Below are 14868 nucleotides of genomic sequence, written 5' to 3' on the forward strand. Positions count from 1 at the left end.
AATCTGTCCAATCCATATTTAAAATAATGGTACAGACATTGCAGCTGGAATGTTACATTTATTTTTAAAAATCTATTTTAATTGTATATCTTTTATTTGGCAGCTTGAAAGAGTCGCCAACAGCAGTGATGGTTAGTGTGCCTTCCTTTAAATAATTCAAAAATAGCAGCTTTTGTCCCTCCCCCTATTTTCTCCCCCTCTGCCTGGATCTACTGCATCATTCTCAAGAGTAAGAGGGCAGGTGGGCAAGCTGTTCACAGGCCCCTGAGGACGCCACTTGGTCTAGCTCTTCGGATCTGTTTCTATGGGGAACCAACTGGCTTACACTTGGTGCCCACTTCTGATGGCACGATTGAGATCAGAAACTCAGAACATGGGAAATTATCAGAGGGACTCAAGAGTTACTCTCCCCAAGGCACAATTCACTGTAAAAGCATCCTTGTGCTGCTTTGGCGCTATCTCGGCCTGTCTTTCTTTAAGTATTATTTGTTTTTTCTTTGCTTCAGAATCGTCGTTCCGCCTAAAGCCCTGAATCTTTCTCTTAATTAGTTAAAAACCCCTCCCCTTCAAACGCAGTGCAATTTTAGAATGAATCGCAGGAAAATCATATATTTATTAACAAGTCAATAAGTTCAATTCTGCAAAATGCCCATTGATTTACATCTCAAAAATCTAAATCGATTGAAGCAGCTTGTTTTTTCCCCCCCGCTGGAGGTTTAATCGTTTTCGGTGCTGGTGATTTCAGCAATAACGAAATTGCACATGAAAAGGGGGAGGAAGATCCCGGAGCTGAAAATAGAGAGATAAACAAGGGGAGGGGGGGTAGGGAACAAAATCAAATAAACACCAGGATCCCTGTGCAATTGATTAAATTCGCCTTGAGGTTTAACGCAATGTAGCGGCGGAAAGAGAATGAATTGAATAAACGTAAGGAGGTTGAGTGCGAAACCGGAAGAAATGGGCAGGTGACGACACTGCGAGATGTGGCGACAGATCCCAGCCCCTGCCATGAATTATTGAGCTTTCAGCTGCTCTCGGGCTCCCAGCACAGGGCTCGCCAGGCGCTGCTGGCCGTCTCCACAGCTCCGGGATATTTCCTCGGTTTGGGGCTTTCTTGCTCACCTTCTCAGGCCCTTCCTCTTCCTTTTTGGTTCGTAATCGTTAGGCAGAGGAAATCGGGAGTTGCACTGCGTTGTGTTTTTTTTTCGACCCCGGAGACGCCTAATCGCTGGCGTGTGCGTGATTGAGAGCTCGGGGCGGTCACACTGCGAGGGGCTGGTTTTAATTTTAAAATTTCAATAAAATCTTTGCCACATTCTCCGGGGAGAACGCCAAGGAAACAATGGACCAGGGTCAATTCTAAACGGTAAGAGGTTGCTTTACGTCTGATGAAATCCATTCTGCTGAAATCACGCCGATAACATATCTCTCTCCCTCTTTGATTTGTTGCAGAGTAGATGTTCAATTCTGGTATAATTGTAAAACACCATTAGGAGCTGGGTGTCTGGCCCTGGCAGGTATAATGTGGTAGGACATGTTGGGATAGTAGAATCAGGGAGGAGTGCAGGAATGACAGAGCTTGTGTGTGAGAGAGACGGAGAATATATGTGTGAGAGTGAATTGAGTGTATGTAAGAGAGGATGTGTGCAGGACAATTTATATGTGTGAGAGAGTGTCGATGTGCATGAAAGAGAATGTGAGAGATAATGTGTGAGAATGTCCATGTGTGTTTAAGGGCGAGAGAATGTACGTGTGTAAAAGCATTTTTGTGTGAGAATTTACTTGTGAGAGAATGTATATGTGTGTAAGAGAGCGTGTGTGTGCGAAACTATGTGTGTGTGTAAGAGAGGGTATATGTGTATGTAAGAGGCAGAATATATGTGTGTGTGTATGTCTGTGTGAGGGAGAGGATGTACATGTGTGAGAGAGAATGCATGAGTGAGAGAGAATTGAAGCCGAAATCACGTAAACATTTAAGAATAGATTAGATAAGTGAATGAAGGAAAGGAGTATAAGGGGATATGGGAACAGAGGGGACACATGGGATTAGGACTACTGCTCTTGTGGCAGATAAACGCCAACACGGACTGGTTGGGCTCAACGGCCTGTTTCCGTTATGTAATTCTATGTATAGTGTGTTTAAGAGAGATGTGTGTGTGGATGCACGTGTGAGACAGGGAAATGTAAGTGTGCACGTGTGTATGAGATAATGTGTGTATGTCAGAGAGCCAGTGAGATGTGTCTGTCTGTCTCTATGAGCGAGAGATAGATAGGGAGAGAAAAAGCTTGTACGACGGAGTATGGAATCAATCGTATGAGAGAAAACTACGTGTTGGAGAGTGTATAAGAAAAGGTAAGTGTGTGTGAGCAGTGTCTAAGTGTGCGTGTGTGAAAGAGAAAAATGTGTATCTGAGTGAGAGAGGAAACGGGAGAGAATGTATATATGGGTGTGTGCTTTACAGTGAGTATCTGTACATCTGAGAACGTACATATAGCGCGATGATTCCTGAGTGTATGTATGAGGCTGTGTGTTTGTGAGAAAAAAAAGCATGTCAGTGAATGTGAGAAAGCATGTGTACATGGGTCGAGTAGAGTTGTGTGTAAACCGTTTCCTTTTGTACATTCGTTTTCTTATTCGGTCGAATCTCTGTGATCTGTTGGGAGATCCTTTTATCTCCCAACTTTTCATTCCTTGGCTTTGAGATTGAGAGTCGAGCCCAACGGGCCCTCCCTCCCCCATTGCAGGATTCGGGCACAGACCCGGGCACAGATCCACTTTGTTTCAGACACTAACGTCACACGGGTGTTGGCTGTTAGAAACTCCAGGATCCATCAGACCTGACGGGGAGAATCCATCTGGAACTGAAATCTGGAATCCTATCTCTGGGACAAGCAGTATGATTTTTTTTGAATATACAAAATCTATCGCCTTAAATCACCTATTTGTTAAATATTTGAGTGTGTGTGTTTGTGTGCGAGAGTTGGTGTGTGAGGGGGTCACTATTGGTAAGCTTTATGGATCTGGAGTTTCTGTGATTCTACCAATGATCGTGTTGTGCAAATAGACAGCGAGGCCTGTGAAAATGCCCACACAGTGTTCCTGGTTAATATATATAATAGTTTATTTGTACAGTGAATATTTTTCATGATTTCCGAATTCTTGTTGCCTTTAGTGAAGATGTATATACTCTTTGGTCGCCGGACTACCCTGGGTTACTGGAACTGCTTAGTGATTGATGTACTATTCGGTGAATGTTCAATTTACACTCCTTTTAAGTGACGGGAATAAGTGGGGATTGAGGACACGGTCGAGGCCGGTTTGTTTCAAGGTTTCTGAAATTATTAGTCTAACGTGTGGTTTTGTTGGGCGCTCAAGTTTACAGCCATTTTCGATGCCACATTTTGGCCCGGACGCTTCCAGTCAGTGGACAGAGCTGAATTACAATCCATGGACCGAAATTGTGTTTAGAAGGACAGCTGGTGCTGAAAGGACAGTTCCATTAAAATGAGTTTTTTTGAGGGCAGAGCCCAACGGGCAGACTCCGGTAATGCCCCAGGTTTACTTCTCTTGTGTTGACACCCATAGAATACAATAAGCAATCATTTAATTTATGGGAATGTGTGTCAATCCTCTTCATATTAATAAGATCACACTCATCTCCCACAGGTCACATTTTCTTTGAACGCTGCCCTTTCCTCTTTGAACATATTTATGGAGTCGTTTTATTAATTTTATTATGCCTGCGAATCCTTTTTCTTAATGCTATAGGCCCCAATAATTTTACTTTGATTTTGAAGTATTTCCTAAAATTTGTAATAGGGAAAGGTAAGCAATTGAATGGAGGAACAGGCTGGAAGGGCTGAATGGCCTACCCCCGTTCCTATGTTCTTACTATTGAAGCTGTTAGTCAATCAAGTAGACCTAATCTTGATCACAGACTGTTGTTCGACTTGACTCAATGGTTATAGTCACGCCCACAGGACGGTCTGACTGCAACGAAAGTAAACAAATGCATCAAACTTAAAACACAACACGCCATATAACAGCATGCTTTTTCTTTATAAAGTCAGCTTTATTTCGGGGAGTGCATTAGAGTTAGGGCGAGTAGTGAAACCTTGCAGCTTTAAGTTCAACTAGAATTGATAACGTTTTAATAGGAACTTTTCTCCTACACTCTGTTTGACACTTCCATTTCCTTATCGGAATCATGTCCAGAAATTTCAAGTTCTTTTATTTAATCGAATTCAACTGGCGGGCTTTTGCTTTCAGAATCCCGCATCCAGGAGATAATATCCAATCTCCAAACAAAACGGGGCTGAATGGCTCTGATCTTTTCATTAATGCTATATGTAGATAATCCCCCCTCCTCTCTATGTTGTAATTATTGGGTCTTTCTCGGTGTCTTTATATTTTTCTGAGGTCTTTTCTTTCATGGCATGATTGAAATTTAGCTACACGTCATTAGCGCATGGTCTTTACTGAAACTATTGACTCCTTTCTGGAGTACAGTTCCACAGGTACCTCTGGTAGCTCATCCAAGGAGCCATTATTCATGCGTCGACCTTGACAATGTCAGCGGGCTAATGGACCACGAACATGATGGTCAAGCCCAATTCTATGCTCATCTGATATCCACACACATAATTTCAGCAAGGGCCCCTGGCAAGTGATTGTGAGGAGGATGCAAAGAGGCTTCAAGGCGATTTAGACAAGTTGATTGAGTGGGCAAATACATGGCTGATGCAGCATATTGTGGATAAATGTGAAGTTATCCACTTCGGAAGGAAAAACAGAAAGGCAGAGTATTATTATAATGGTGATAGATTGGGAAATGTTGATGTACAAAGGGACCTGGGTGTCCTTGTACACCAGTCACTGAAAGCAAACATGCAGGTGCAGCAAGCAGTTAGGAAGGCAAATGGTATGTCGGCCTTCATTGCAAGAGGATTTGAGTACAGGAGCAAGGATGTCTTACTGCAGTTATACAGGGCCTTGGTGAGACCACACCTGGAGTATTGTGTGCAGTTTTGGTCTCCTTACCTAAGAAAGGATATACTTGCCATAGAGGGAGTGCAGCGAAGGTTCACCAGATTGATTCCTGGGATGGCAGGACTGTCGTATGAGGAGAGATTGTGGTGACTAGGCCTGTATTCACTAGAGTTTAGAAGAATGAGAGGTGATCACATAGAAACATATAAAATTCTGACAAGGCTAGACAGACTGGATGCAGGGAGGATGCTTCCTCTGGCTGGGGGGGTCCAGAACGAGGGGTCATAGTCTCAGGATACGGGGTAAGACATTTAGGACTGAGACGAGGAGAAATTTCTTCACTCAGAGGGTGGTGAACCTGTGGAATTCTCTACCACAGAAGGCTGTGGAGGCCAAATCACTGAATATATTTAAGAAGGAGCTAGATAGATTTCTAGACACAAAAGGCATCAAGGTGTATGGGGAGAGAGCGGGAATATGGTATTGAGATAGAGGATCAGCCATGATCATATTGGATGGTGGAGCAGGCTCGAAGGGCCGAATGGCCTACTCCTGCTCCTATTTTCAATGTTTCTATGGCTCTATTAGGAGCAGGAAACCTTGGCTGATTTTCCTTTCCTTAACTCAGGGCCGCAGAGGCAAATAGCGGTGCCTCTACTCTGCCTCAGTTGGGATCAGATAACTCAGCACAAGACCTGCGATCGATTCTGGTGACCTCCTGGTTTATAGGACACAGATACTCCCTGGTTAAATAGGGTGAGCCGGGATGGAGGTGAAACTCTCGGGTCTGTTGAGATCAGTGGGGAGCCATCCGCCTGTATTATGGCAGGAATATTATGATGAAGCTGTCATCATTCCGAAAAGAATTGAAACTCTATTCGCGGTCGCTTTACTGAAAGATGTAAGGAATGTTTACAACGCCTTGCTGCTTTCTTGTTGTTGTCTAACCTCTTTAACCTCGAGGTTGATTTTCTTTTTGTTTGGAAATTTGGATTATAATTAAACACACGACATTAACTAATAACACACAGAGTTGTGATGGCCTTGGAATATAGATGGGTCGGTGGAGATCACGGGTCCGCCAACAGCTGGCACAGTCTGCCAAGTAGACGGGAGCCAAACATCACCCATAACAATGATCCGTTCATCTCCACTTTACAGCCGAAGAAAGGAATATCTATCCTTTCATGCCCATCTCTCTTAATAAAGGCTCATCTACCCACCCGTACCAGTTGTCAGGAACATCTAACCTATCACGTGCGGCTTTTCTTAGTCCTGTTGACTGGTCTCCAAGATCCCGATACGGGTAAGGGGGGGGGGGGGTGGGAGAGGGGTGTGGTGGGGGGAGGGAGTGACTCCGTTCATTCACCGCTTTTCAAGGACCTGATCCAGTCATCACTCCGCGAGCTCTGTTCAGCTATCGCTTCCCAGCGTCGTGGTGCGGAGGCCTGTCCCTGGGGGTCTCACTTAATTGTTGCTCTCCAGAGTGCTGATCCAGATCTGTCGGACCTTGGTCTAGTTATTTGCTGCTCTCCGAGGTTCTGATCCAGCCGCCGCCCTCGGGATCTTGGTTGGTTTAGTCGCTGCTCTGCAGCCGTTCTTGCTGGAATTCTCATCTTCAATATTGCGAGTTATAGTCCCTCCTGGGTCGTGATTGTGGTCCGCCGTGATCGTAAATTAAAGCAGCTCACAGCCGCCTAGCATCCTCACGCAGGTCCCTAGGCAGCCCTCGACTAGCCCCTTTTGTAAGTCCGTAGACGCTGGCCAGAAGAGTAATACAAATCCGGGTCTGACCAGGACACACACGGACCGGGAATGATCCCAAATTGATCGGGACGCCCAGGGAGACCAGCGACAGTGATCCCAACCCGCAAGGAGATCGGGCAGACCCAAAACTGACTGGACCGACTTGTGTCCAGAAGCAGGATTTTGTAAGCGTTTCTGAGTGAGAAGCGACACTGATCCATTCAAAGTCCTTGAATATTTTATATATGTCACCACTCATTTCAACTGAAACCGCGTCTCTTTATTGTCCGCCAAGTTGCGTGTCGACAGATTCAGAATTCGGTGAGATATCATGGAATCTTTATTCTGTTTTTGCAAACCTTTTGGGTAACGCTGTTTAGTAAATATTAAAGAATTGTGATCGTGATGGTGCGTAAAAGAGACAAAAAAGACAATTGACAAAGAGAGAGAGAGCAGATATTGAAGGGTGTTGACACAGTAAGAGAATAGATGAGCGTATTCATGGAGGAAGGGCAAGAGAGTATTAAATACAACCAGAAAAGGTGGCGGGGTGGGGGGGTTTACCAGGGCAGTTACTAAGAAAGAATAGTGTGTCAGCGTGTTGATGTGTGTGTTAGGAGATGGGCTGTGTAAAAGTGAGAATGTGTTATGTCAGACATGAGAGGGTGGGACACGTGAACGAGAATGTGTGTGTGTGTGCCAGAAACAGAGGGAGAGGATTTCAAACAGAACATAATTATGTACACGCCTTATCTGTGAAAGTGTGCGTGGCCGTGTGTTTATGTGAGTGGGAATGTGTGACTTAATGTGGGAATATTACGTTTGTGAGTGTTGTGTAAATCCGAGTGTGTAAGAGAGTGAGTGCGCGGGTGTGTGAGAGCATGGTGTGTGTGTGTGTGTGTTTGCTCGAGTTAAGATTAATCTGGGAGTGCGTGTATCAGAGCTCAGATTCAGTCAGGCACAGCGCTCAGATTCTCAGTCTCTGTCTCTCTCTCTAGAGACCCGAGTGGTAAAAATATCCTTCAAACGGCTCAGTCTGACGTGAGGATCTGCAGCTAAGAGGCTGGGGGCGGGGAGCAGAGCCCAACACGATACAAAAAAAAAACACTGCAGTCCTGACGCAGTCTACCCTTATTTGTTTCACATCCGATCAGTTATTAGTGGCAGATCTGGTCAGTGGGACCCAGCAGCCCGATCAGCACCAGAATCAGTTTAGAAGGGACCGACACCAGGTGTAAGATAACGGTCCCTAAAAAGGATGCGACCAGATGGCGACCGTGCGTTTTAATTCGCCGATTAATAAACTATTGTGTGCTGTCGGGCTGAGCATCTGGCTGAGGTTTGGTTGTGGCAAACGATCCTCGGGATGCTCCCTCTCCAACTGGGGTCACAATCTGAGCGCTGCTCCATCCCACTGCGAGCAGGTACCAGATCCTAGCGGCCCTTGCTTTCTGCTTGAAGTGACCAGAAGTTACCACCCCGACGTTGGTTTTAAACTATTTGTAACGGGCGCACACGTTTATTTGGCAACGTGTCCATTTTATTGAAGCGGCCCCGCCTGAAATGCGACGTGTGTATGTGTGTGTTTTTTTACAAAGAACCCCATTCGCTTCCGGACACGTTCGCCTCACCTCCTCTTCCGCCTTCTAAGGGCTTTTACTGAGGCGGGTTTCTGGCTCTTATGCATTTCTCGGATCTTTATTATTTACAAATGCTTTCCTGCCCAGCTACCCATTAAAAAGCGTGCTGTAGCAAAGTCCGGATATAAAAAGCTTCTCAGGACCAATAATCCACCAGGTACTAACCCGATGACCCCCAGGTACTAACCAAGCATCCAGGACTGGCTCTTCCTGCTAGTGAATTTCACAGATAAACGGGATGAATGGGATTCACAGTCCATCGCCGCCAGGATAATTTATCAGCACTTGACACAAGGAAACGACATTAGGTTATAAAAGTGCTTTTATAAATATAGAAACACGGTCACCAACTCCAAATATTAAGTAAATGAATTGGAGGGAAATAATAGCGACGTTTTTCTGTTAATGTCACTCATTTTGCTTCTCTGAACCGAGACATTACTCTATTCGTTATAGATGCTTGTTACACATTTTGAGATAACCAGTTTCTGCTCTAGTGAGGGGTGGGAACCTGTGACTTACCAAAAATGCTGGTTACAGCAGCTTAGGGGAGAGGCAGCTTCTTCATTCAATGAAACTATATAGTTTGAAATTCTTGGTGTTGCAATGCCGTTTGTTGTAGATGTTGGATTTGTACGTGTGTATCTGGGGGCGGGGAGGGAGGTCGGTGTCGCTTTAAATCTGAACTCACTCCCCTTCTGCTCATGACTCGATTTATCAGCCGCCGTCAGGAATTGCGGTCTCACCAATGGCGATGACTCGGGCTATTTTTACCAGCGGGTTTGGAGCCGCTGGCGGAGTTGTCAGCGCCTGATGTCTCCGGGGGGTGTGTGGGTGTTGTCCAGCTGACTGTAGGTGAGAGAGGAGATGTTCATTTTAGGCCAGTCACAGCCATTTCTCGGTTGAATAGATGGAGAGGGGGAGACATGGCGATTTAAATGGCTGTTGCTCCAGCACGGAGAGGCTTTGAGTGGCAAACGGCAGGCACCAGGAGCAGGTAGGTAGGGCTGCTTTGAGTGAGTGAGTGAGTGAGTGTGTTTTTAAACAGTCAGATGTAATTACAGCAACTCATCCATCATGAAAATCCGAGAGGGAGAAAGGGAGGGCAGTTTAGCAGAATATTCATCCCTAGATCCAATCGGGATATTTCGCACTATCCTTCAAACTGGCTGCTTTGAAATCGGTCGCATTATATCGACACACCTGTTTTATTCTGCTCTCTTATTCATCCCCCCACCCCGGAAATCCTTTTAATTCCTTCCGATGGTCGGGCCACAGTCAGACGGGAAGGATGTTAGGAGCCTCATTTCAGGGTGGATGTGTTTAATACCCCTGAATGCCGCTTCAGAGACTGAGCTTCATGATGAAGATATAAAGCTAAATCTATCTTTTGTTATCCTCCTACTAACAGTCTCAAAGCCATGGGCCTGTCTTCCAGAATGCGTTCGATTGGATCCCTTTATGGATTCACCATTCCGGCTTCACTGGGACTTAGTCTCGTTGATGTTTTTTTTTTCTTGAGTGAAAGAAATCTATTATTTTCGTCTGCTTTTTGGGGCTGTTTGGACCCCTGTGTCAAACTGGTTGGTTTGATACCATTCTTGTAGGGATCGCCTGCACGTATCAAACAGGCCTCAGTTCGACGTGAAAATGAAGTTGGTACGTATTCGACCATGTGTTGCATGTTTTAGGGTCTGTAAAGGAGAGAGGGCTTCATCCGCTTCTAGTGGGGAGGCTCCCCGTTGGATAGGGCACTAATTGTTATTAGAGCAGCATGATTCCTATGGATGAGTGGGTTTATCTCCAGGTGTTTCTGGAGTTCTTGGGGAGGGGCACGACTTCACTCAGAACCCCGTGATATGGAGTGGATTAGGCTGATTAAATCGCAGTGTTTGAAGCCTTCTGCGCATCTGTGGTTGATCGTGGGTATACTCAACAGGTTTACAACATGTCTGTGTGTTCGGTCATTTTGGAGTGGACATTCTCCTCGACCAATCATTGTTGCAAAGTAGATTGTGAGCTAAAGTGGTCTAATGTTGGTGGAAAGTAGCAATTGCCTGTTGGCCCCGGGTTAGACCTTCTCCGAGTACTGTCTAGCAAAAATGAGGAAACGAAGTTTGATTGTTGCTTGTGAGGAAGTGATGCAGTACTTCAAGGCACCATCAAATGAAACAGTTGTTACTTTACTCGAGATTGGAACTGGATGTAGTGAGCTTAAGGAAGTGGAACATTTTTAGGGATCATCAGAGCAGTGAGAGAAGTGAATAGTACAGAAGAGTTTTCTGTCCCAGAGCACGGGTGTAGTGGCTATTTGGAGGTATATCACAGTGGAGCAGAAGAGCTTGGTTCAGGAGTGCAGAAGGCAAAGGAAACACGTAATGTACATGTAATGTACAACAGGTACTATCCAGGCAATGGCTGCACTGTAACTATCAGCTATAGTGCATGAGAAAGCTTAGCAGGAAGGCAGTGACTGAGGTGTGCTATCTGATCCGTGAACACCTACAGGCATAATCAACAAACTCCCAACGCTAGCAATGGCTGTGAAGATCATCTCTCCATCTAAATCTTATTCCACAGGCACACACCACTGCTAATTCTATGCTGCCCCCCCCCCCCACGTTTTACTTTAGAAATATAAGATTGAAGCAATGTTACTTGGCCCATGGAAATTCCATCCTACAATATATTTTCTTTCCCATCATAGCACATATAATACCCTACTATTTTCAGATTTAGTATCTTACTTGCTACATTTTTGCTAATGTTTGTCAGTATAGCATGTTACAATTGTGCACAGTTATGCTCTCCATATTATAAAAAAGATATAGAGGCATTGGAGAAGATGCAAAAAAGATTCACAAGGATGATACCAGACCTGAGAGGATATACTTATCAGGACAGGCTGGGGCTCTTTCCCTAGAAAAGAGAAGGCTGATGGGTGACTAGATAGAGGTCTTTAAGATAATGATAGGGTGGACACAGAGAAAATGTTTCCACTTGTGATGGAGTCCAAAACTAGAGGTCATAAATATGAGATAGTCACTAATAAATCCAATAGGGAATTCAGGAAAAACTTCTTCACATTTAAGAATGTGGAATGCGCCACCACAAGGAGTACATGAGGCAAATAGCATCGATGCATTTAAGGGGAAGCTAGATAAGCACATGAGGGAGAAAGGAATAGAAGAGTATGCTGATAGGGTTAGATGAAGAGGGGTGGGAGGAGGCTCTTGTGGAGCATAAATGCCGCATGGACCAGTTGGGCCAAATGGCCTGTTTCTGCGCTGCAGTCTCGGTGTAATACTTCCTTCATACCTACATATTTCCTGTGTTGCTATTATGCAGTAATATTTTTGCTTTATTTTTGTGTTCTCCTTTAAGTCATGCAATTTCTTCTGCACCTCACACCAGGCTGAAGCAGAGTTCTGTCAGTCAGTAACATGTATGGTTGCTTGGCACCTCCTTTGCATTCTAAGGGGTTGTTGTCTTCCTACCAAAAATGCACACACATCACTGGTACATAAATTACCAGCACTTGTTAAATTGAGGTCTTTACAATTGTTGTTCAACCATTTTCAGCATTAAATTTTGCATTCCACAGCTGGATGAATAAACTTTTCAACATTCAAATGCAGTTGGTTGCTTGTTAAAGGGTCATCATTGTGCATGGATCATAATTGGCTATTACTTTTTGATTTCCACCAAAGGAGTTTCAAATCCACATGTTCCCATAATTTTACTCGTGCTTTGTTAATTACACTGAAAAATGGGCATTCTCCTATGGTAAAGGAATATCAGCCCTTCAGTCATCCAACATATTGAAAGGAAACAGATAAATGAGTCAAAAGAATAAATGGAAATGAAACTTGCTTAAGCCTGGACATTTCAACCAGATTTGTCACTAAACTAATCCAGGTGGGAGTGTAAGCTGAGACCTGTTTTGCCAGATGCAGGAACAGAACTGGTGAATATTCTAAAGCACTCCCATGTCAGATTTACAATAAATTATATATTTTCCCTTTTATTTCTTTGATAACTTCTTGTTATTTTCCTCCATGGCCACAAAAAGATCAGAGACCACAAAATTATTACAATATTTTCTTAAACAGTGAAGAATTTAGGGTAAAAAATCTATATGAAATGGCTGTCACTAGATCTGTTCTGTGATCCTTGCTCATTTTAAGAAGTCAGTACTTCTGTTGCTGGGGTGGAAATGGAGACTGAATTAAAGCAAACCATGCTGTACATGTTCTACACTCAAAGCACCAGCTGCTGAAAAATTGAGTATAGTAACATGCACGGAAATATACTTTTACCACAAAGACATTTTTAAAAAGGCACCAGTAAGGGACAGTCCAAGGCGGACTAGTCTATGAGCATTGAATGGCGCTCAGACATTCTCCCCTACCTCACATCACTCAGTAACATTGAATGGCATTCAGACATTCTCCCCTACCTCACGTCACTCAGTAACATTGAATGGCACTCAGACATTCTCCCCTACCTCACGTCACTCAGTAACATTGAATGGCACTGAGACATTCTCCCCTACCTCACGTCACTCAGTAACATTGAATGGCACTCAGACATTCTCCCCTACCTCACATCACTCAGTAACATTGACTGGCACTCAGACATTCTCCCCTACCTCACGTCACTCAGTAACATTGAATGGCACTCAGACATTCTCCCCTACCTCACGTCACTCAGTAACATTGAATGGCACTCAGACATTCTCCCCTACCTCACATCACTCAGTAACATTGACTGGCACTCAGACATTCTCCCCTACCTCACGTCACTCAGTAACATTGAATGGCACTCAGACATTCTCCCCTACCTCACGTCACTCAGTAACATTGAATGGCACTCAGACATTCTCCCCTACCTCACATCACTCAGTAACACTGAATGGCATTCAGACATTTTCTTTCCACACAAAAAAAAATAAGATTAATACTTAACAGGGGAATAAAAAAAAACTAGCTCACAACACTCCTCTCCTTCACACACACAACCCTGGTGCTGCCACCTCAAAACCACTCATTCCGTTTCCGTTTCTGTGCAATATAATTGTAGCTAAACTATTTTGAAAACAGAAATTCACATCCTGTGAGAAAAATTGTATGAGGGCTTCTGATATAAATATTCAAAGTGAGCTGGTTGACAGTAAGTTTCTTCCAGCCCTGATTTTTCCAGGCTCTAACGATGGTGCAGAATGTCACTGGTGGGGGACACATTTTGGAAAATCTGGCCCGAACCTTGTGCCCCCATTCTACTGCACAAAATGACACTGTGCTACAGCATGCTTGAACCTCATTAGTATGAATTATTTATTTTAAATTGGTCCCATACCAAATTTATATATTTGGGCAAAGGTCCAGCCACAGTACACATATCGCCTGTATCAGTTGGGTACAGGTGGGGTCCTGGAACCTGACCCACTTAAATAGGATTCTTAAAGGGAGATTGTCGTTTGAGTGTGTTTTTCTCTTTGGATTTGTAAATATATTCTGACTCATTTTGCTCCGTGCATTGATTGGTTTTATTGGGTAGTTGGCATTTTTTGTGTTTTCGTCCAATGCTTTCCTTCATTATTTTTGTTTTCTTTGAAAGAAAGAAAGACTTGTAACGCCTTTCATGACCTCAGAATGTCCCAAACTGCTTTAGTCAATTAAGTGCTTTTGAAGTGTAGTCACCATATGATGTAGTCATTTTAATAGTATCATACAAAGTGGTGAGCAGGGGAATACCTTTGGGGCAGGTTCCCAAAGTACTACATGGTTTGGACGAGAATGAAGGGCCAACAAATGCAGCCACCGCCATCCTGGGTCCTGCATTTATTGACTTCTTTACACATACTTGGACATGTCAAAGGAGACCTGTCTTTGCTGCTCTTGCTTCACTGGACAGGCTGACACAGAGATGTACCATCTGCCACTGGAAGACCTGCAGACAATAGCTGGAACAGGAACAATTTCTCCCATAAAAATGAAGGTTGCCACAGCCTGTATGGACATCATGTTACCACGTCCATCCAAGCCACTGCAGGGGGCATCTGCCACATCAGGCAGTCTACAGTGCACACACGTATCATGCTCGTGACATATTACATTTGTAAGTGGCAGTACCTTCATCAATTCCCCGTGACAGGGAAGTATCAGCTAGACAGGGTGCAGAGCTTTCACTGGGTGGTAGGGTTTCTTTGAGTGCAAAGTGCCAAAGACAATATTATGTGAATATCTGGGCTCCTCATTGCAACCCCATTGTCTACATGAACAGGAAGGGTTTGCATTCAAGTAATGTTCAAGTGGTATCTGACCATAGAAGCATAACTATGCACGAGAATAGCCATTATCTAGGAAACAGCCACGGTGTCTTTGTTATGCCGCAGACCATAGTGTCGTCAATTTTTGAAAGAGAAGAAACAATGGGGGGATGGCCCTTAGGAGACCCAGGCTAACTTCTGCATTGATGGCCGCTGAGCCT

At 44.2% G+C, this 14868-nt stretch overlaps 1 protein-coding gene across 1 annotated transcript in view; it reads left to right on the forward strand.

Annotated features, from left to right (window-relative positions):
• Positions 1–1064: 1064 nt before the first annotated feature.
• fbxl16 (F-box and leucine-rich repeat protein 16) overlaps positions 1065–14868 on the forward strand; it is a 108512-nt gene continuing 94708 nt past the window's right edge. The window contains exon 1 of the mRNA XM_068003741.1: positions 1065–1366. The gene's annotated coding sequence lies outside the window, so the exon portion shown is untranslated. The remainder of the gene's footprint in view (positions 1367–14868) is intronic.

This window comes from Heptranchias perlo, chromosome 22 (assembly GCF_035084215.1).
Source record: "Heptranchias perlo isolate sHepPer1 chromosome 22, sHepPer1.hap1, whole genome shotgun sequence".
Taxonomy (NCBI): Eukaryota; Metazoa; Chordata; class Chondrichthyes; order Hexanchiformes; family Hexanchidae; genus Heptranchias; species Heptranchias perlo.